Raw genomic sequence first — 23,380 nt, forward strand, 5'->3', positions numbered from 1 at the left:
ACTCAGGACCTCTGGAAGAGCAGTCAGTGCTCTTAACCACTGAGCCATCTCTCCAGCCCCATACTCTTTCTAAACATTACATGTCCTCCATGGGTCTTGCCTCTGCACATGCATCTGTCTCAGCTGACATCACTCTGCCAATCAGCCCAAATCTTCTGAAGGGGTAAGAAACTGCAGCACACCACCACAAGTTTTTTGGTGTGTTTCTCTCTATGGAGTCTCAACAAATGCCACTCAACTACTCAGTGTAAGGTGGACCAATACATGGTGTGCTGTTAGCAAAGAATCCTGCATCAGGTGTCCTTTCCTCTGTTTTAGCAGAACATTCTTTCACCTGTGTCTGCTTCAGCCAAACATCCCTTCATATGTTTGCCCAGCAAAACACCATCCAACACAACTGACTTTCCAAAGAACCCTTAAGTTTCCACTTCACAGGCCCGTTTGCAACCCTGGAATATGAGTTCCTCCAAAGGGCGGGGTTTGTGTTATTTCTTTAAGAAGTGGTTAGTGAATGAAAGACTCTACCCTCTGAGGCTGCTGTCACCCTCAGATTGAATCTCAACCTGCCACCATGGTTACAGTCTTCAAGTCACAATCCCACTCAGTTCACTTCCTGCCCTCAGGCCAAAGCACCCCAAGCTGTTTACCCCCTTTTGTCACTTTAAACCTGTTGTGTGACACCATTCCTGGAGAGAAGGGAGCAAATGTCTCCTCACCTTACATAGGGAACTGACAATCGACCAAAGTAAAGATAGTACCAAAACCCAACTTGGGGTACCAATAGACTTATTGGAGTTATTTACAGGAACACGGGTAATGGTTACTTACTGGGACACAATTACTGCAGACAGCTGTATCTGTAACCTCACTTTTGACTACTTTGTGGGTTCTTTTTTCTCCCACTCTTCTCCACCCTTTTTCTTCCATCCTTTCAAACCCCTAACACTAGGTAGGAGAGAGAAAGTGGTCAGAGAGAAAGGGGGCAACAATATTGTTAGACTAATTCCTGGTGATTAGGGGTTTTGAGTTCCTTGGACAATTTTTATCTCAGCCTTCAGTATATCTAATTTCTTCTTCTTGACTCTTTGCTCATGACTACTTGATAAACCACAACAAGCAGCAGCCAACACCATCCAACCAGCAACCAGCCAACCAGCCCCTTCCATTGGGACATTTATATACTTCTGAAAAGTCCCCAGAATTCCAAATATCACATCCTGCAGCTAGCAAAGAAACTATCAGCAGCTGGCAAAACCATGCCCCTGCTAGAGCACGAGGCAAATCATAGTCACCTGCTATGAAGCATCCCCATCTCCCACACCTGGGATTAAAATGAAAATACATAATATTTCTGTGTTTTTAAAGAAACCATAATATTTCACATGTCACCACAGCCTACCATAGCATGGGTGACAGCTCCCAAAAGCTGGCAACCCAGGGCACACTGCACTACCTGCAAGCATCTGAACAGTCAGGAGTGTAGCTCTATCAGACATTGATGATCTGAGCCTCTCCAAGGTAGCCTCTCTCAACTGGTCTATGTTTCTTGGCAGACCTTGTAGCTTATGTATGCTTTGCAGAAGAGGAGTAGCACGGATCTAGTCAGTCCCAGGACTTTCTGAAGCCTTTGAGTTGTTTACTTCCTGAGTGTAGGGAGCTTCCCTGCAGTGTGGAGTGTTGTGTCCTGGAGAAAATGTCCACAGCAGTCCTCAGAGCTACTCCTAAGCTGCCCTTTGAATAGATGCTGATTTGCACTTTCCCAGTGTGCTTCATGATTACACAAAACTGTTTCAACAAGTAACCCACAGTAGAGTAGTGAAGCCAATGGGTGATACTCAAAGAACACTTTGCAGGTTTTCACGGGTGAAAATGGGAATGAAGGGATCTTCAGGGATCTTTCCAGGATGAAAAAGTTAGTCTTTATTCAATAAGGCATGAAAGGACCCTGGGCATCATGGGCTTTCATAAGTGTGTTCGTGTTTCTAAGAAAGGTGAGATTGAGTGGCTGGCAGACCCTTACCTATACTTCCTCCTTGCCCAAGACAGACATCATGCTCCAGGTTGCTACCCATGCTCATGGTGCCATGGTGGCCATTGTCCCTTGGTCACTTGGTTACCAGATACTTAAGTAATCTTAGGGAACAGTGTGAATGATGGCTCATTTAAAAATAAAACAAAAAGTGTGAGCCAGTCATGATATCTTAAGTTCCTGTTGCCATGATAGAACCCCATGACCAGAAGCATCTTGGGAAGGAAGGGGTTATGTCACCTTACAGCTTGTATCCATCATCCAGGGAAGTCAGGGTGAGAGCTCAAGGCAGAGACCTGGAGGTAGGAGCTGATGCAGAGACCATGAAGGGGGGCTGCTTATTTGCTTGCTCATTTTGTTTTCTTATATACTCCAGGACCACCTACCCAGGGATAGTAACAAACTGTGGTTGGTTAGGCCCTCCTACATAAGTCATCAATCAAGAAAATGCCCCACAAACTTACCTACAGACTGATTCTATGGAGGCATTTTCTCAGTTGAGGTTCTGTCTTCTAAGATGACTCTAGCCAGCACACATAGTGACTCATGCCTTTAATCCTAGCAATCAGAAGGCAGAGGCAGGTGTGTGTGTGTGTGTGTGTGTTGTTTCACACATTGAAATGTGTGAGTAATGCCTTATTCTGATGTCTTACATCAACTGCTGTACACCTAATTTATGGAGGCAATGTCTCTCAGTTGAATCCAGTGCTTACTTTTCAGCTCATCAAGTTAGCCATCTTGCTTTGGAGATCCTTTGCTATCCAGCATATACATGGGTACTGGGAAACTGAAATCCTGTCTTTATGCCACAAGCTCTTCACCCACAGCCATCTTCCCAAGCTGTTGGAACATGACCCAAAAATGGAGCCATGTGAGGAGATTTCTGAGCTCTTGTGAGAAAACCCCAAGAAACCAAGTCAAGAGTCTTGTGGCTGTGGTTTCTTCAAAACACAGAACTGTTCTTGGAATGTGTTTTGATGTTTCTCCCAGGTATAGCAGATAGGAATGAGTTTACTCCAGCCATTCTTCTATATGCCTCCATGGAAAACTGTTGCAAGTATCTTTTTGCTACCCTGCTTTAGCTCTGGGAAGTGGCTATGCTACCAGCCCCCTCCCAGCTTCCCTCAAATCCATGGATAAAACACACACACACACACACACACACACACACACACACACGAAGTTGTTCATTTTCAACTTGCCTTCTTGGCACAATTGCTGGACACTAATACTCTTAGCTCTGCTCCTTCCACCTGCCCTAACATTAGTCAGTTGAATCTAGTCCTTCCTAAACATCTCTGACCACTGGCCTATAGGTAGTCACAGCCCACTGCTCCTCCTGAGACCCACTTGTTTCTCCTCTTTCCAAAAAATGGTGAACTCCCTCTCTTTCCTTGCTTCTCCCTTTTCCTCCAGGGACCCGGAAGTCCCGCCTGTACCTCCTGCCCAGCAATTAGCCCATGGTTTTCTTTGCTGACAGATCAAGAACCAATTGGGAAACAGGACCTTAGCACCAGCCCAGTCCCTACAGAACATATGTTTTGCCATGGGTGGCATGTCCTTATAATTGTACACTACTAAGGTGACTCAACTCTTTAGAGGATAAATTGTCTGATACTCTGAATAAAGATATTGCATGAAACTTTAGACTGCCTCATTTTTAGGCCCTGCTCTCCCAAGTTCATACATACACACATCCCTGCCTTTAATTACATTTTGCTTTGTTTGTTTGACAGGATTTCTCTGTGTGTAGCCCTGGCTGTTTTAGATACTTTAAGTCAGCTTATGATGGGCTCTAGTCAACAAGCTGTGCCGACCAGTGAGGCTCAGCTGCAGTGATGGTCATGTTTGAATCAGTGTCCTCATACCCTTCCTAAGCCCAGCTCCATGGCCACTGTCTGTTCCTCTACAGTCACACACTGTTTTGTTTCACTTTCCAGTGGCTTCCCACACAGGAGGCTTCTCTCCCACATACCTTTGGATTCCATCAAAGGCACCTCCATCTTGGCCTCCATGCTAGAGTAGGTCCTTAGCAGATGACCAGCAGCTCAGGTCTCGTTTCTGCATTCTTGCCCACAACCAGGGAAGAGGCTCCCATCTTACTTACACATGTTCTACATAGCAATGCAAAAACCCTCTATTTATTATCCCAGGCCTTGATTTCATTTGATGATGTGGCTGTGACCTTCACTGTGGAGGAATGGGAAGATCTGGACCTGGCTCAGAGGACCCTGTACCAGGAAGTGATGATGGAGACCTTCTGCTTTCACTGAGTAAGGATCCATTTCTCTTCTGGTTGCAGAGTTTAAAGCCACCTTTATTGCACCCTCTGTAGGCAACTCTCTGCTGGTTGAGGCCATTGCACAACTCATAGCCTTAGTTACTGTGATAGGACAGCTGTGTGCTTGGTTTCTCAGTATCTACATGGTTATTATGTAAGAAACATAGTCCTCAATACTGTCATTCAATCACGTATTGTTCCACATCTCCAGAGAAGGGAAGGTAACCTGCTAAGCATGATGGAGAGAGATGTCTTCACAGCAGAGCCAATAGGATCAGCCAGGAAAGGAGGTTCTCAAGAGACTAATTCAGGTTGTAATCCAGGGGAGACCAAGGCTTGAGGATCAAAAGCTCAAGGGCAGCTTGGGCTATGTGTAGAGTTCAAGACATAAAGGTTATCCCTCCCTGACCCACAAAAGGACAGCAGGGTTATTCAGACATGTATGAAGGTGCTTGTCCTCAGCACTGCTGGTGTTTGGAAGCAACACAGCCTCAGTTAAGTGACTCCTTTAGCTTCTCTCACTTCCATTAATGACACATATATCCTAAGGCCTGAGCAAAGTGGCCACTTAGTGAGAGTCCTCCACTCTTCACAGCATTGTTGGCTAACCTCTGAAATCACCTCACAGACCCAACTTTGATCAGGGAGTATGAGCTTGCTGACATTCATTTTTAGTGTAACGTTTTAGTAACACCTGCATTAGTAACTGAACTAATACCTCAAATGAGCTTAGAACAGAAGTGGGACCAGTGCCACAGTGTCCCTCATAATAGACAAATCCCAAATATCTTCCACCTTCCTGCATTGCTCTGAGTGGGAATTTATTGAACAGCCAAGGTCTCTCTATCCCACAATGTTCAGGTGGTTTGGTGACTCTGCTAGCCTGTGTCCACAGTAGAGTAAACACAGTGTTGTTTTGTGTTTAATATTGGGAGGAAGGGTACAGGGAACAGCACTCTGGATGTGGGAAACAGCAAAGCAGAGTCCCTGAAGATAGGGAGCTCAATGAAGGGAGAATCAGGGCTCTGCCCTCATGGTCCTGCCCATAAGCTCAGAATGGAAAAATATAAAATATATGGCTCAAGTAATAAAGGGGCACCAGGAAATGAAATGGAGCTGAATCCTGTAGTATTCAGGGACTTATCAAGATGATCAAGATCTTGAGCCTACTTCCTTGTCCTAGCCCAAATTCAAATTGTTGCCTGAGCCAACTTCTGTGTCCTGGCCCAATGTCAAATTCTTGCCAAATTCCTAGAAGGTGGCCCCAAGAGCTCTCCACACCTCCCCCTTTTTTATTTCATAAACAAGATGTTGTCTGTCTTAGGTTGTTCTGACAAGAATGCCTTCATTACCCGTCATGGAATATGCATTATCAAAAGCAACACATTTCTGTCTTAGGTTGGTAAGGCTTGTGCAGAAACTAACCCATTCTGACTGCCAGACTGTTAAATTAATAACTCTGCTGGGAGTCCGTTTTTAATTTTGAGCCATTTATTTTGGCTACAAACATGTTGATATTGTTAAAGGCAGATTTTGTTTCAATGGGCAGAAGTAAAAGTATTCCCAGGACAAGAAGGGCTAGCATGATCAAGGTATTAACAGCAGCTTCATAATAGGATGCAGAACTTTACTTGGAGATGAAGAAAGATGAATCCACATTAATGGTTCTGCCAAAGAATTGCTGTGGGTGCATGAGAAGAGAAGTAGCAAGAATGCAAACAGCCCATAATTGATCATAGTCTATATAATGTATCTGTAGTTGGCAATAGCTTCCTTTACTTTCTGCAAAGCTATTCGTCCCTCATCAGTTAGTTGTCGAGATTAATTAGTATTTGTGTCCCCTTGAGAATATCAAACAGAGGTTTAAGTTCTCTTGTGGTAAGCTTAGGATGAGGTCTTAGCCAATTAACATCTCCTAGCAGCTTTTGAAAATAATTACAAGTTAGTAAATTTTCTTATTTGAATTTTCTATGCTACAATTTGTTTAGGATATGACTGATGTCCTAAATATTGAAAAGGATATTGCCTTTGAATCTTTTCTGGAGTAACAACTAATCCCCCAGCATTTAAAGCTTGTTGTATAAGAGCAAAGGCTTGTAGTAAAACTTCGGAGGGATCAGCTAATAAAATATCATCTATATATTAAATAACATACACAGAAGGATATAAAGTCCTAACTTCTTGTATTGAAGCAACAACAAATTTTTGACATAAAGTAGGCCTATTAGCCATTCTCTGCAGCAAAAAACTTTCCAATATCACTTCATGGGTTCTTTAAAATTACAAGCAGGCTCACTAAATGCAAACCTTTTACAATCATCAGGATTCAGATGAATAGTATAAAAACAATGTTCTAAATCTATGATAATTTTATATGTATCTTTTGGAATGGGAGCCGGGATAGGTAAGCCAGGTTGTAATACTCTTATAAGTTCCATAGTTCCATTATCCTTTTCTAAATCTCCAAGTACCTGATTTTTTTTTCTTATTTATGAATATGGGTGAGTTCCAAGGGGAATTAAAATCTTGAGCTTGTGATTGAGTTGTAAACTGCAGCTGATGGAATAGTGGCAGTCTAACCATACATTTTAAGTTTCTTTTGCATTATCAGAGCATAACCATAAGTTTGGAATGCAAAACTCAATTTTTAACAGTGTAAACAATCCATTGTGTAAAATCAATGCCAAGTGCATTACTTTATGTTACAAAGTTTGGCTGCCAGTTTTTGTATACGAGTACATGATGGTGCAGCTTTTTAATACCTCATTAAAGAGACAGTGTTTTAAATCTTATCTTTTATAAGTCTGGTTTCTAGGATAAGTTTTACTTAAAATATTATCCCAATTTAGAGGTATCTTTAAAGACCTGTTTCCCTGGGTTGGCTCATACCTTGCATTGTTGTCTAGAATGACTCCAACCCTGAGGTACCAGTTTTAAGCTAACTTTCTGTTACCAATGTTACAATTTTTTTCTTCTTTTTCTTTTTTTCTTTTTCTTTTTTCTTTTTTTCAGAGCTGGGGACCGAACCCAGGGCCTTGCGCCTGCTAGGCAAGCGCTCTACCACTGAGCTAAATCCCCAACCCCACAAATTTTTAATCATATCTAATAACTTATAAGCCAATAATCTATAACCAAAACATGCCAAGTAAATTTAAGACCAGTCAGAAATGAACACGAAGTGGCTACACAAATTTACTTATTTAGACCAGACAAAATTTTCATACTATTTTTCTAGCTGTAATTTCAAGGGAGGAGCACCTTATCACCTGCTGAACCCAATAAACACAATCACAGAGATTTTTATATGAAAAACAGCCATTAGCTCCCTTACCATATAAGCTGAGAAGCCACTGGCCCCTTTAAGAGCAGCTTGTGCAAACAATCAGCCCCTGGCAGGGCTTTCCCAGCTGTTTTAGACTCCTAACAACAGGTGCAGGGCTCCAAAGGCAGTTTATCAGTTTTTGTGGTGTCGATTGAGATTGCCTTTTTTTTTTTTAAATTGAGTTAAGACTAAATCAAGTAGTGAACACCCAGCAGATAAAGTTTTACCTGTTTTTTCTTTTGAGCATGAAACCCAAGGCAATAATCAACAACCAAACAAAAACACAGACATAAACTGACAGATATGGACAAGTTGACATGCCAAGGACAGATAATAGACAGGGAAGAGAACCTGATGCGCCACCAAGGGGATCCAGATATCGTAAGGGACCCAGAACCAGAACTAAGCATCCCCCCAATGGGAACCAGAGAGGAAGCAGAATGTCTTGTGACCTCTTCTTTCCATAGGAGAGCTCTGAAACAGCTTATGCTCACAAAATTCCTTCTCTTTCACCAGAGCATCCCAGATAGGCGGGGAGGACTGCTTTTTTGCAACCCATTCTCTCTCTCATGTCTAGGGTCCAAACTACTCTAATCAGGGCCGAAAGACTAAAAACATCTATGAGAATTACCTTCACTCCTCTAGATTTTAGTATAACTCTAAACACATGCACAGAAAGCATTGTATTATTACCTTGTCCATTTTTACAGGGTTTACTCACCACTGGCTCAAATCTCCTTTATTTTCCTTTGCTTGAGTGTCCTTCACTGTATACCTCATACTTGAGCTCTAACATTGAGGCGCCACCTGACCAAGCCAGCTCAGTCAGCCAACAGGTTCTCCAGGGAGGGAGTGAGGATTATAAAGAAAAGACAATTAGATAACACTGTAGCATAACCCCAGACAGTTCCGAAGCTGAAGCAGGTTATTTTTTTTCCAGTCCACTTTTATACCATTCTAAATACATGCAAAGAATAAGGTCAGTTGTAGGTCAAGGAACAAACCAAGGCAATAAAGTCCCATGGTATTCAGGGATTTATCAAGATGATCAAGATCTTGAGCTACTTCCTTGTCCTAGCCCAAAGTAAAATTCTTCCCTGAGCCTACTTCTGTGTCTTGGCCCAATGTCAAATTCCTGCCAAGTTCCTAGAAGGGGGCCCCAAGAGCTCTCCACAGATAGGCATGCAGATCTCTGAGTTCAAGGTCAATCTACAGAGCAAGTTCCAGGACAGCCAAACTTAGGCAGTGAAGGAGCTGGAAAATAAAAAGCTGGTGATAATGTAATAGAACAAGGGGCCCTTGTTCCAGCTCCAGCAAGAGCAGAACTCTGCAACTTTGGCCATGTGGCTCTGGCTTTAGAGTCAAAAATAGAAGGGATTACTGAGACAATTGATGCTAGTTAGCAGAAGCTAAGAATTTAGTGGTGATTAAGAAGAGACCAGCATCACTGAGATGAAATCTCCTGGAAACTGTTTTCTTTGAGCACAAAGAAGTTGTGTTCCAGAGATAGCCAAGGTTATATCTTGTGCTACAGCTGCACTTGGTAATGTGTAAAAATCACCCAGGTGGTACTGCTTTTGAATATGTGAAGGGGTCATGAAGAGCAGTTGAGACTTGGCACCATGAGAAACCAGAGAAGGTCATTGATGGAGGTGCAGCCTCAGTTGTAGTTGATGGCCCAGGACTGCAGGAGCCATGCAAAGAAATTGAAGCTTGGCACCATAAAGAGAGCCCACGAGAGGCTATTGGTGAAGCCTAGTTGCAGTGGAGCACTTAAGTGAATTAGAGATGTCAGTATCATGGGATTATCAAGAACAGCAGCAGCAGTAGATTGGAGTCAGAACCTAGAGTGCTACAGAGAGCAGAGTTGGAGAAATGATGCAAGCCCTTTGGAGGACTTGGTCATGGTGTCTCCTCACACCAATGAAACTCTTTACAGACAGAAGAATCCCAGTCTGATTTTCACAGACACTGGAATAAGAAGCTGTAAAGTTGAAGTTGCCTTGGAGACCCCAAAATGTTAGAGATGCCTGAGCTGTGGGATACCTGCCAAGGAAAGCTGCTAACAGGGAGTGGAACCAGCCCAAGAAAATGAAGTTTGTTGCTGTTGAATGCCAGATGTGCCAGCAGCAGTCAGCTAGTATGAAAGGAGTTGGAGATCTGAAGAGCAATTTGACATCAGACATGGAGATGTGGAGTTTGGAGTTTACCCAGCTGGTTTTCAGTCTTGCTTTGGTCCAATATTTTGGAGTTTATATGGGATTATAGTTAAGAGACTGCATGAACCCCAGAAGAGACTTTGAACTTTGGACTTTTAACATTGTTGAGGCTACTGTAGACTATGGGGACTTTTGAAGTTGGATTAAATGTATTTTGCTTTATGCTGTGGCGAGGTCTGGCCCACATAGACTCATGTGTTTGAACAAGCCTATGTGGGGAGGGGGTGCAAGGAGTGGAATGTGGTGGTTTGAATATGCTTAGCCCAGGGAATGGCTCTATTAGGAGCTGTGGCCTTGTTGGAGGAAGTATGTCATTGTGGGCATGGGCTATAATACCCTTGTCTTATCTGCCTAGAATCCAGTCTTCTCTTACTTGCTTTCAGAACAAGAGGTAGAATACTCAGTTCCTCCAGAACCATATCTGCCTGGACGCTTCCATGTTTCCTGTCATAATGATAATGGACTGAAACTCTGAACCTGCAAGCAAGCCCCAATTAAATGTTCTCCTAGATAAGAGTTGCTATGGTCATGGTATCTCCTCACACCAATGAAACCCTTTACAGACAGAAGAAACCCAGTCTGATTTTCACAGTGGAGGTACTGCTTTATATCTCAACTAGCATTGTGTTAACCAAGTCCTCATAAGCATCTGCAATTGTTTGTAGTTTTGAGGATAGCTATTCTCCTGGGATCAGATGGAATTTTATTGCACTTAGAGAGGCATTTGAGGAAAATTAATGATGTATTTTTAACCTCTTTTCCTTTGGATTCTTACTGTTGTTCCTACTGTCAAGATTTGCCTACATGTTGTGTCATTGACTTTGTGTAGGTACTGTTAGCTTTGTGACTGTTCTGTTCACTTAGTCCCTGATTCCCTGGGGCAGACCTGGTGTGTCTGTCCTTCTTACTCTCCTTCACTTTTTCACCTGCCAGAATCCTGACAGTGAGTGTTCTCGTCCTACCTGTCCCTCTTCATCGCCATAGTTACCAGCTTCTTCTTCACCTTTTGCTTGGTAGCCAGGACTCTCTGGCCAGCCTTTGTACATTATCCTCATTTATACAGCATTCATTTGTATCATTTCCCCCACCCACCCTTCTCTTCTCTTACCTGGTAACTCTTACTCTTCTTACAAATAAGATCACACATCAGTATTTCTGTACTCTCTGCTGATCCAGACCAAGTCAGGGCCAGTCTCTCTCTGTTGTCATAGCATCGTGACACTTCCTTATGCCACATTGAGTGCTCACATTATATCCATTGCTTTGCTCAACTCCACTTTCTGGAACTTGGAGTGACCTCTTTGCTTGTGGTTCTCTCTTCTATATCCCAGCTTTTCTTCCTATGTTTCCACTGAAAGATGTTAAGAGCCCAAGCATTAGCAAAAACAAAAACAAAACACAAACAAAATGTACACACATGGTTTTAAGACACAAATGGATGTAATAATAAAGAGCCTTCAGGGGCAACATTTTCTTCTTTTGCTACAGTGGGGTTTGTTTGGTTCTCTTTGCATCACTAGTAAATCACTAACACGTTCTTGCTGGATTTCCTTTAGGTGACGAAGCAAAATTGGATGATGCCTCAAAATCCACTGCTTCTAAGTTGACTTTTTACCTCCAAGAACAACTGTCACAGAGATCCTCAGAGGACTCCAGGTTAGGGCAGATCAAGGAGAAAGAAACATGGTCAGAAATACAAAATGGGAACACAAGGACAACAGACTCCTCCAAAGAGACATTCCCTGGAAAGCTGAGGCAAAAACATGGTACTTTGGAGACAGATAATAGTTTCTGTTTACAGGTCTTACAGGAGCAAACTACTCCATAGGATTCTGCTCATGAACACAATTCCCAAGAACCAGAAAAAGAGCATGTGGTCAATACAGGGAGCAGCCATTATCCATGTGAAAAATGTGGGAAAGTGTTTAGGAATAATTGGGCCTTTGTATGGCATCAGCAGGTTCATGCTGGAATAAAGCTCTCTGAATGTAAGAAGTGTGGGAAGATCTGTCGGTACATGGCCGACTTTATTCAGCATATGAGGATTCATATGAGGGAGAAACCACACCAGTGCATGGAGTGCGGGAAGGCCTTCAAACGCAGCTCTCACCTCACTGAGCACCAGCAGATACACACTGGTGACAAACCCTATGAGTGCATCGAATGAGGGAGAGCCTTCTCCCATCGCTCCACATTCATCCAGCACAAGATGACCCACTCGGCAGAAAAGCCTTTCCTCTGCAAAGACTGTGGGAAAGCTTTTTTCTTTTCCTTTTTTTTTTTTCGGAGCTGGGGACTGAACCCAGGGCCTTGCGCTTGCTAGGCAAGTGCTCTACCACTGAGCTAAATCCCCAACCCATGTGGGAAAGCTTTTTACTACAGCTCTTCCTTTGCACAGCATACGAGGATTCACACTGGGAAGCAGCTGTATGAGTGCAGCCAGTGTAGTAAGGCCTTTACACACTCCTCCACTTTTGTGAAACATAAGAGACCCACACTGGGGAGAAGCCCTACGTGTGCAAGGACTGTGGCAAGGCCTTCATGCACCACTCCACGTTTCTCCACCACAACATGACTCACACTGGAGAAAAGCCCTTTGTGTGCAAAGAATGTGGAAGGCTTTCTGTGTCAATTCCTCCTTCACTCAGCATATGAGGGTCCACACTGGGGAGAAGCCATACGAGTGCAGTGAGTGTGGGAAGGCCTTTGCCCAGCGATCAACGTTCATCAGGCATCAGAGGACACACACTGGAGAAAGACCCTTTGAGTGAAAGAGTTCGGAAGGGCCTTTTGTGATATGTCTTCTCTAATCCAGCATGTGCGGCTTCACACTGGCGAGAAACCCTATGAGTGCAATGAGTGTGGCAAGGCTTTCACCCACCACTCTGTCTTCCTCTGACACACTCAAACCCACAGTGGTGTGAAACCCCTGGAGTGCAAAGAGTGTGCAAAAGCCTTTTACTATAGCTTTTCCTTCATCCGGCACATGAGAAAGAAGTCGTATGTGTGTAGAGAATGTGGGAAAGCCTTCACACAGCCTGCAAATTTCCTTCAGCACAGTAGGATCCATACAGAGGAGAAACCCTTTGAATGCACAGTGTGTGAGAAGGCCTTTTATGACACCTTTGCCTTAGTTAGGCACATGAGAACTCACACAGGACACAAGCCCTTTGAGTGCAGTGACTGTGAGAAAACATTTAGCGACAACTCATCCTTCCTTCAGCACCGAAAGATCCATTCCAGGGCTTAAAAGATACATGGCAGTCTTTTGCAGGTGTGTTCACCTCAGTCCACTTGAACAAGCACACACTAGCAAAATACTTCTAAGTGTTACTATCAGGGAAGATCTAGTGGCTGAAGAAATAACTTAGTTTCTGGAAATTCATACTAAAGAGACACACATGATTGCCATCTCTATAATAGCTTCTTGTCGCAGGTCACCATGTGTCATCTGAACAATTATATATTAGACATCAGCCCAGCCTAAGTTTTGCACATGATCTGAGAATCATGGAGTAAAACCCAGTTGTATTATGTTTAGGTCAAATGTCAGCAACAACCATCCTTTTACTTATACTGCAAATCTACCTCAGATATTTTAAGGCATCAAGGGGCAGTAGAGACAGAGGACAAAAGTGAAAAAAAGCTTGCAAGACTTCTCTCTGAGTTCCCTGTGAAGCAATGAAAATCTGTCATTGAATCATGATGGGAGATTTAAAAGACCTCCACTGTTATGTCTCCACACTCCCACAGTGCTTCACTATTAAAGGCACTGTGCCAGTTTTTTCTTTTTGAATATTTTTTTTTGAGACAGCATTTCTCTGTGTAGCCCTGGCTGTCCTGGAACTCACTCTGTAGACCAAGCTGGCCTTGAACTCACAGATCTGCCAGCCTATGCCTCCTGAGTGCTGAGATTAAAGGTGTGTGGCACTACTTCCATACATTAATAAAAAATTTTCATACAATATATTTAAATCACATTATTTCCCCTTTTCCAAACATTTTTTTCTTCTGTGGTTTTGGTTACATACAGTTTGGGGATTTTGTTTGTTTGTGTGCCACTGTGAACTTGTGGAAGTCAGATGACAATTGTCAGGAAATTGAACTTGAACCATCATACTTGGGTGTCAGTATGATTACCCCAAGCCATGTCACTGGCCATCCTGCCAGCATTTATTATAAGTACACCCTGTTTTGTGCCCTTGAGAAGTTCAAGTAATGTGACAATAAAAAAAAGACCCATTCATAAATACATATATCTTAATATTTGCAGTGAATTGTTGTTATAGGTGGTAGTTCTGGTTTTTGAATTTATGACACACCCGATTCAGTATGGAACCATTGTTGCTAGGGAAAATCGAGGTTGCATCCTGCTTTTGTTTTGTTTTGTTTTTTGAGACAGGGTTTATCTGTGTAACTCTGACTGTCCTGGACCTTGCTCTGTAGTTGGGATTAAAGACCATGTCCCACCACCACCCAACTGAGGCTGTATGCTTTGCTTATACACCTCAGCCAATAAATACATAAGCCTTTTCTTTCAAGCTCATCCTACTAGTATATACATGTTAGTAATTTATAATTGCTGTCTTTATAATAAAGATAATTGTGCTTGATGTAATGGACCCAAGTGTATCATGTGCTATATACACGCATGGTCAGTACATATGTTTGGCGTTTATGAACAGGAAACTGTACTGGTTACAAGGTTATACTGTACAATACAGCCACACAAATATACTCTTGAAACTCAGAGCCAAAGCGAATAACTCAGGTTAAAACTCTAATTTATTGGAGCTGCAGGGTGTGTGGTTGGAAAGTGTTGCATGTGATTAAACCTCTTTCCCTTGGCTTGCTTTAAGAGAGGGGACCATACTGGTACATAAAAGAAAGATAGTTGGGAGAATGTCACATTCATGTGCTTTAGGAACTTGTTGGCACTTGTGGAGAGTGTCATCTATTTTCCTTTACTAGCTTGAAAATGACCAGCCATGTCTGTCTGGCTTTTCCCCTCAAATGTTGTGTGTGGTCAATCATATGGGAGACAGGTTGGGGTCACAGTTTGGGGCTGCATTCAGTCATGGGGTTTTATTTTTTTCCTATATGGAAAGGTAGCTAAGACAGCATCCCATGCTGATCTAACACCTTAGCTGCTGTGAGAGGAAGGACTCATGGACTCAGGCTTGGTTTGACTTCTGTACTTTACTTTCTATCCCATCCAGGTCTTTGCTAGTGGATTCTTGTACTTTCTCTGCTCAAAGGCCTTCTTCTGCATGCTGCTGACATCTTGTAGGGCGCCCTCCTGTGGTGAACAACGGTACTGCGCATGCGCGGGTTTTGCACCTGGCATCAGTTGGCTGGTAATATGCTAATGAGGGGGCGGTACCATGCTAATGAGGTGATTCGTGCTCCGCCAATCCCTGAAGGACAATTAGCATAGCCACAGCCTGCTGTGTATATAAGGAAAGTGCTTTTGCTGCTCGAAGTCCCCGTATCAGCAAAGAGGTGGTCCTGCAATAAAGGCTGTTGAGAAGAATCCGACCGTGTTGCGTCTTCCTTGCCAGACAAGGTGGGCGCAACAACTGGTGGCCCGTAAGGGGAACCGAGGACATTCTCGTGGATTCAGAACTTATTCTAATTCAGGACGGCGATGTCGGTAAATTCCCGGATAAGGGACGATAAAGTTCTCTGGAGGTAAGCAGAGATGATGAAAGAAAGTTCCCGGATAAGGGACGTTAAGGTTCTCTGGAGGTAAGCAGAGAAGATGAAAGCGTTGGTATAGAGGCGGAAAGGTTTGTGAACTATGGCAATGTTGTTTCCAATGGATCCTTTGTGGGTAGGGCTTGTAATTTTGTTTCTTTTTCTCTTTGTGTGGGATAGAGAAGCCACAGAGGGCAGGCTTAAAGCTTACACCTGGAAATCTGGAGAGTTTTTTTGCATTACTGCAGCCATTGTTACTGTTAATAGCAGTTTCTGCCACCGCAGCCATTGCTGTGGCCATATCCCTTACCTCTGTAGTACAGACTGCGGTAGCTGTACGTAATTTATCCACAGGTGTTGCAGAAGCTTAAGATGTTCAGGGTAATATTAATAGTCAGTTGAAAGCGGGAATTTTGCTGCTGTATCAAAGGGTCGATTTGCTCCAGGAACAAGTGGATATTATGATGGGTGTGACTTTGAGTTTTATGGTTATATTATTACTCTGGGAGAGAGTACAAGATACAAGCTTTTCTGGTTTCAGACTAAGGAACACAGTATTTTCAGAGAAAGATTTTGTCTTTGTGCTTGTAAAAGGTGTGATTAGGCTCTGGAAACCTCACAGAGTCATACTGAACAGATTTGATAGAGGTAGACTGCCTGAAAAATTTATTCAGGAGCAGCGAACCAAAAGTAAAGTTCGCGATAGCAGGGAACCGAAAGCAAAGTTCGCAGTAACAGCGAACCGAAAGTAAGTTTGAGGTAGTAGCGAACCAAAAGTAAAGTTCGCGGTAGCAGCGAACCGAAAGTAGCAAGACGTGCAGTGAATTTAGCCGTAGCAGCGTAGAAAGTTTTTGTCAAGGGGACTTCACAGTCTCATCCAATTTTTCTGGCTCTTCAAGAGCTGTTTGAGTGAAAGAAACTAAAAATAAAAAGGAGCACCATAGAGAGATTTTTGAGCGAATGCGATGCCATTGCACCCTGGTTCGCAGCATCTGGTAATCTTACTGTGGCAAGTTGGGAAAATTTAGGGAAAGACCTTGACTTTGCCTGGGAACAGGGGACTCTAAGACCTGGGGTCTGTCCAGTGTGGCGCTTAGTGCGTAGTTGCCTTGAGGATCAAAAATGTTGTCAGGTAGCTATAGAGAAGGGGCAAGTTGCCCTAAGAAATGCTTCAAGAGGAGAGGTCAGAAAAGCAGGGAAGCACAAAGGAGACAGATTCAGAAAACACAGATACAGAGGAGGAAACAGACGAAACAGATTCAGAGGAAGAGTTACAAGAGTTGATAGATCAAATTCGGAAACAGTCTCTAAGGAATAGACAGAAGAAGAAAAGGAAAAAGTCTAAAATGGTGGGGGAACTTCCTGGGCGGTTCCCTTCGGCTCCTCCTCCCTGCAATGTTGTAGAGGGAGGAAGTAGAAATTTGGGTAGTAATTTTGCCCTTAAGTGTGGAAGGCAGAACTACATCTGGCCTATCCTGTCTTGAGCAATGTACCCATTTGGCATCTGGCCTTCTATTAGCTAATCAAAGGATAGATTTAGTTCAAGAACAAATTGAATCACTGTATCATATGACGCAGCTGTCCTGCGTTTCCTCCTTTAGAGTTTATACATTATTCCTTTGAGAGCTAACTTTTCTCAGCATTCTCAACAGAGCAAAGAAATCTCGAATTATCTGAAGGGAAACTGGTCCATGAAAGCAGAGCAACTATCGAGACACTTGCTGATGCAGATTGCTGTCCTCAACAGCACTAGGTTGGATCCCATCACAGTTGAAGATTTTGCCTCATGGATTACCAATGCTTTCTCCCTTTTTAAGGAGTGGGCGGGCATGTTTGCCTGGGGAGCTATTGTCCTCCTGGGATGCGGAGTAGGTCTCTGGCTTATTGGCCGTTTAAAAAGAGAACATGCCAGACACAAAGTGGTTGTTTACCAGGCTATGACTGCCATTAAAAAGGGTCCTTCTCCCAACATATGGCTGGCCTCTTTGAAAGATTAAGAGTTCGCCCTAGATCATTTTTGTCACTGTCATGTGGAGTCATTGTATCCAGAGACAGGCAACTTTCCTTGAGCTCAGACCAACCTAAGACATGGGGCCCGGTGGCGATAGGGTAACCCTATGACGGGTAAGGCCGAGTTTGGATGAGAAAGACCTAAGACAGGAGCAATGACAAGATTGACGTGAGACCCAGATCTAGACCAGTAATTTTATTAAACAAAAAAGGGGGAGATGTAGGGCACCCTCCTGTGGTGAACAACGGTACTGCGCATGCGCAGGTTTTGCACCTGGCATCAGTTGGCCGACAATATGCTAATGAGGGGGCGGTACCATGCTAATGAGGTGATTCGTGCTCCGCCAATCCCTGAAGGACAATTAGCATAGCCACAGCCTGCTGTGTATATAAGGAAAGCACTTTTGCTGCTTGAAGTCCCTGTATCAGCAAAGAGGTGGTCCTGCAATAAAGGCTGTTGAGAAGAATCTGACTGTGTTGCGTCTTCCTTGCCGGACGAGGTGAGCGTGACAACATCTTTCTGCTTAATTATGAGTGGTGTGCCATCTGATAATCGTTGAGTTTCCTGCAACTCTTTAAACAGCTCTCATGTAGTATAGGCACACATTTTCCAGTAGTCAGGTGTATTTGCTTAACAGTGACCCAAGGTGCCACAACTCAGAATATTTCATACAGTGACTATCTTCTATTAGTCTGATATGGTGGGCTTGGGTTGGTGTTGAGAGTCTGGCTATAAAGTTTCCTCATGGTGAAGCATCTTGCAAACTTATAACCGATGAAGAAATTGGATAATAAATACTGAATTAGAAGTAATGAAAACACCTTAGTTGAGCTGTGAATTTTCATATCTTGGTGACCATGGAATTGAGCACCATTCAACCTGAAAGGCAGGGTTTTTGCCTTGGAGCTAGCACTCAGTGTGAGTAGGGCAGCTTTCAGAACAATGCCACAGACTTTCTAAGATCACCTGCCCTTTTTTGATTTCTTAGATTTACAAGTAACTGACTTTAAAGATCAAGGCTTCCTTTTTTATATGCCCAGGAATTTGAGATTCCTTATACTTATAGAGAGTTGCCTTTAAAATTACCTTTGGTACTGCCTGACACAAGAACAATGTGTGGTTCTTCGGACATGGAAGTGGAGGACATTTTAAGAGTGAATAAACGGTATCATAAGACACAATACTTGAGTCTGCAGCACTGGGAAACAAGCTTCCCTCACTTCCTGCCTCTCTACATTCCTTCACCCTAAATGTTAAAAGGGCAGGGTTGTCTGACATTTAGGAAACACATACAGCAAGTGACGAGCTCTTGACTTCCGGCTCCACATCCAACTGAGTAACCAAACAATTGATGGAGTGTCTCATTCCTGGAACAAAAGGCTATACAAGGACTGTTTTACTCCCCTTTCCTCCCATTCGTCTACTGGAATATGAAGTAATTACTATAAGGTAGTGATTGAACAACTCCAGAGGCTGATCTCTGGAATTCTTCATGTATATAAATCAGAGAAACTGAATAGGTTAAAAAAAAGTCTTTCAGTCACTTACAGGCTTCATGCGGCCTGCAAAGATCCTCTCTGATAGGGAAGGGTTTGAGTTATCACTGTTCTTCAGATGTGAAGACATGTGGACAGAACCTCTCATTAAATATGCTTTTCATGCTTGGCTTTATTTTTTTAAAAACTAATGGGCTTTATGACATTTTCATATGTGCAAAGAAGATGTACTTTATTCATGCCTACTAGTCATTGTCCTCTCAAAATGTCACTATCTGTGTAGCCTTTCTAAACTTTTCCTTTTGTGTCTTTTATTCCTGTGAGAGAACTCATGACGCTCATCATTTTGTAGTCATAACTGGCAGTTAGTCAGAAGGTATCTTAGGGTTTTATTGCTGTGAAGAGACACCATGACCACAGCAAATCTTATAAAGGAAAACATTTAATTGTGGCTGGCTTGCATTCCTGTCCTGGAAAATGTGACCACATTCCTCCCATAGGATTGTGATCAGTGGTCACATAGATCAGTAGAGTTCTCCATGCTAATGAGGTATCTAGATGGGGCCCTAGCCAATAAGCTTCACCTCCCAGACATTCCTTCCTGCAAAAGGTATTTAGTCTCTGGTCCACTCTGAGGAAGTGATATGCACCCATTTTCCATGATGAAAAAAATCAATGAATAGTTTGGAAGCAAGGACTGTTTCTCTCATCAAGAACCACTGTGAGGAGCTCCCAGGAAGCCTTTGTCTATAGAGTCACACTGTCTAAATTTCTTGCAGAAGGCCCCTCCACACTCCCAGACAATTGCTAAGCTAAGGACATTTGTTGGTGAGATAAAGTTCTTCCCCCTGACCCCTGGCTTGTCCCCAGCCTGCAGGCTTCTTCCATTCCAAACTCCCTGGGACTTCCAGTAGTGTCTGAATGTCCATGAGTTTGGGAACCCTGGCCCCAGGCTCCTCAGGTCCATGGGCCCCCTTCGTTTCTGACTCTCCACAGTTTCCATCTGTAGCTGAATGCCCAGGCATCAGAGAACCCCAGCTTTGACCTCATACTGCATTGATTCTCATCTGAGTGGAGGTCCACATCTTAGGCTGTGTTCTCCCACCCCGAGTGGTGTTATTAGCACTTCCAACAGGCCCAGCACCCATTGGTGGTGCAGAGTAAATGCAGTCTAGTGTTCTGCATTTCATCTGCTCAGTGGAGTTCCCACACTCCAGTGGTGAGGCCAAACTCCCACGCACCCATCTGTTACATGAGCAGCAGGAAACTCAACATAGAGAAGAGGATACCAGCCCCTGGGTTTCCCCCTCTATTTGTTAGAAAAACAAAAAACAACAAAGGACAAAATAGGGAAAATGGAGGACATTAACACATTTAAGACAGATGGATGGAATACCTCAAAACATGGGTCTGTTATAGCCTGGAATTCTTTTCCCCTTCGTTTGTTTTTTTTTTTTTTTTGTTTTTAATCTAAGGTATGGTCTATAATAGAAATTGATTTAAAAGATTCCTTTTTAATTTTATTTTTTAGATCATCCCCTTGAATCAACAGGAAAGGTTTGCTATCACAGTCCTACTTACAATAATGCTGATTCTGTAAACAGACATCAGTGCCTTCACAGGGAATGTTGAGTAGTTCAAATTCATGTTGATATTTTTGTGCAGCAATCATTAGAAATTATTTATAGGTGATTTTGTAATTCCATTATTTATCATTACCGAGGTTTACCAACAATCACACAGAACAGACAGTTGTAGAAAAATCTATTCACACCTTAAAAGAAATGCTTATAAAACAAAATGGAAGGATAAAGTCCTCCAGGGACACACCAAATAGTGCTCTGCTAACTTTAAAAGTTTTTGAATGTTAACGAGAAAGGAACAACAGTGTGGAGAGACAATGGGTTATAGAAAAGACTGTGGAATTAAAGCATTCTATAAGGATGTGTCAACATCAGAATGAAATTCCTCAAACGTTTTGTACTGGGGACACAAATGTGTTTACGTTTCTTCAGGAAATGAAAAGCTGTGGATGCCATCAAAGCTGATAAAAAGTAGAACTGAGCAGGGGAGGGCTCCTTGAAAAGCTTGGCCACTAAACCAAAAGAGTGCTTATTTCAGTGAAAATGTCTCTGTTTATAATTTCTTGCTAAACACAAGACAATGGGTTAAAACAGGAAGAAGAAAACATATAGAGATTTTCAGAATTCTTGGTTTCCTTAAAAAACACAGAAATAATATGGGAATTTTCAATCCTAGGTGTAGGATATGGGGCTGCTTCAGATTTTCCACAGCAGCTGACTATGATTTGCCTCGTGCTCTAGCAAGGGCATGACTTTGCCAGCCACAGATAGTTTCTGTGATTTGTAGACTTTGGAATTCTGGGGACCTTTTAGGGTGATCTTCAGAGAAAGGAAAGCCCTTTACCTGCCTATGAACACTGACACTACTTCATTTTTTGGGGTAGATAAAGCCTGACACTTAACTTATTTATAATTTGTTATAATTATTTTATAACATAATATTATAGCATAGTGTAATATAAATTATAATATACTTTATACGTATATTTAACACATATACATGTTGTAGTGGGTTTGGCCTAATGCTGCTTGTATTCTAATGTTAATTTGGGTCCCCAATACTGCTTACGCAAGTTTCGGCAGGTAGCTTCTGGGAATCTGCTTCCATTTGGTTCTGATTGGTAAATAAAAGTGCCAACAGCTAATAGTTGGGAAGGACAGATCAAGGCCAGGTTTTGGAATTTTAGCCTGTGACCAGGAGAGAGGAAAATGGAGAAGAGATCCACCATGCTGGTAGAGTGTGGAGGAGAGAAGAGATGCCACACCTGAGAATAGTGCAGGACAGAGAGGAATGGCTGCCATAGCAGAGAGGCAGGAAAGCATGGCCCATAGTGCAGCCTAGCTGGGCAGTCCTCTGGGTTCAGAGCAGCCAACATAGAATATAAAGTTTAGTAAGTAATAACTCAGGATTATTGGCAGCATATGGATTAACCACATGGAGGTTAGGTGTGGCCCAGCTATTTAGCTGATTAAGCCATATTAAAATATAAAGTCTGTATGTGTGTGTCTTTCATTTGAAACTTAAACCACTGAGGTAGGTATGGAAACCACCACTGAGATTTATTTATTAAATATTTATTTCAATGTTTTATTTAACTCTCGGGCCAGAAATGTAGCTATATGAAGTGCTTGTCTATCATGCATAAGGCCCTGGGTTTAATGATCAGCACTGCACAAAACTGTAATGGTGTCATACACTTGAATAACCAGCACTTGTGGGTGGAGATAGGAAGATCAGAAGTTCAAAGCCATCCTCAGCCATAGCAATTTTGAAACCATGCTGGGCAACATAACAACTTGTCTTTAAAAAATAGTAATTCTTATAAAGCTCACTTTAAGAAGTTGAAGAGATGGACTATTTGTTAAGAGCACTGGCTGCTCTTTTAGGACCCAGGTTGAGCCCCAGCTCCCACACAGCAGCTCACAACCTGCTTTGATAAAGTTGACATAGTACATCATAATGCATCATACATAATTGTGACACCCCCTGCCCTCAGGGATCATAGGCCACTGAGCTTGAATGAATAGACGGCCTGGATAGAAGTCCACACAACTATTGCCACCCCATATTTAATAAAGAGGCCCAAAGTACACATTGGAGTAAAGACAGCCTCTTCAAAAGGGTCATTTTCTTTATTAATGATTGGTATGGGTGAACCCAGCCCCCTGTGGGTAGTACCGCCCTTGGGCAGGTGGTTCTAGGCTGTCTGTAAAAGCAGGATGAACAAGACCCAAGGAGCAAGCCATTTGCTATCTTTCCTCCACGGTCTCTGCTTCAATTCTTCCCCCTACTTCCTTTACCTGAAGGTGAGCTAGCTGTAAGGTGAAATAAATCCGTTAACCCCAAGTTGCTTTTGGTCATGTTTATATCACTGTAATAGGAAGAAAACTAAGATTAAAGTATATCTCACAAATTGGGAATCCCTTTGACTTCGACTTCACTCATTGTTGAAATAGATATGGAGCCTGGACCATTCCAAGGATGGGTTTTTTTAAACAGGGTAGCATTCACTTGGGTTGATGACTGAACAAGATAATGCTAGTCATATTCAGCACCCTAACTCTTGTGATGTAAGGCCTGTTGTCAAACCAAATCCTTCATTGGTTCCACGTGGCATTAGAACAACAACAACAACAACAACAACAACAACAACAAAGGACATGGATGCGCCAAGGGCAGGAGCTCAGAGACCACAGAGGAACAAAGCCTGTTGGATTGCTCCTTTTGGCTTGCTCAACTTT

The 23,380-nt window shown here is 42.8% G+C and overlaps 1 pseudogene across 1 annotated transcript in view; it reads left to right on the forward strand.

The window, feature by feature from the left end:
- Znf599l-ps1 (zinc finger protein 599 like, pseudogene 1) overlaps positions 1 to 11,970 on the forward strand; it is a 30,543-nt pseudogene extending 18,573 nt beyond the window's left edge. Inside the window, exons 2-3 of the transcript NR_175267.1 lie at positions 4,183 to 4,302; positions 11,408 to 11,970. The product of NR_175267.1 is annotated as a zinc finger protein 599 like, pseudogene 1 (transcript). The remainder of the gene's footprint in view (positions 1 to 4,182; positions 4,303 to 11,407) is intronic.
- Positions 11,971 to 23,380: the final 11,410 nt, after the last annotated feature.

Source organism: Rattus norvegicus, chromosome 1 (genome assembly GCF_036323735.1).
Source record: "Rattus norvegicus strain BN/NHsdMcwi chromosome 1, GRCr8, whole genome shotgun sequence".
In the NCBI taxonomy this organism is placed as follows: Eukaryota; Metazoa; Chordata; class Mammalia; order Rodentia; family Muridae; genus Rattus; species Rattus norvegicus.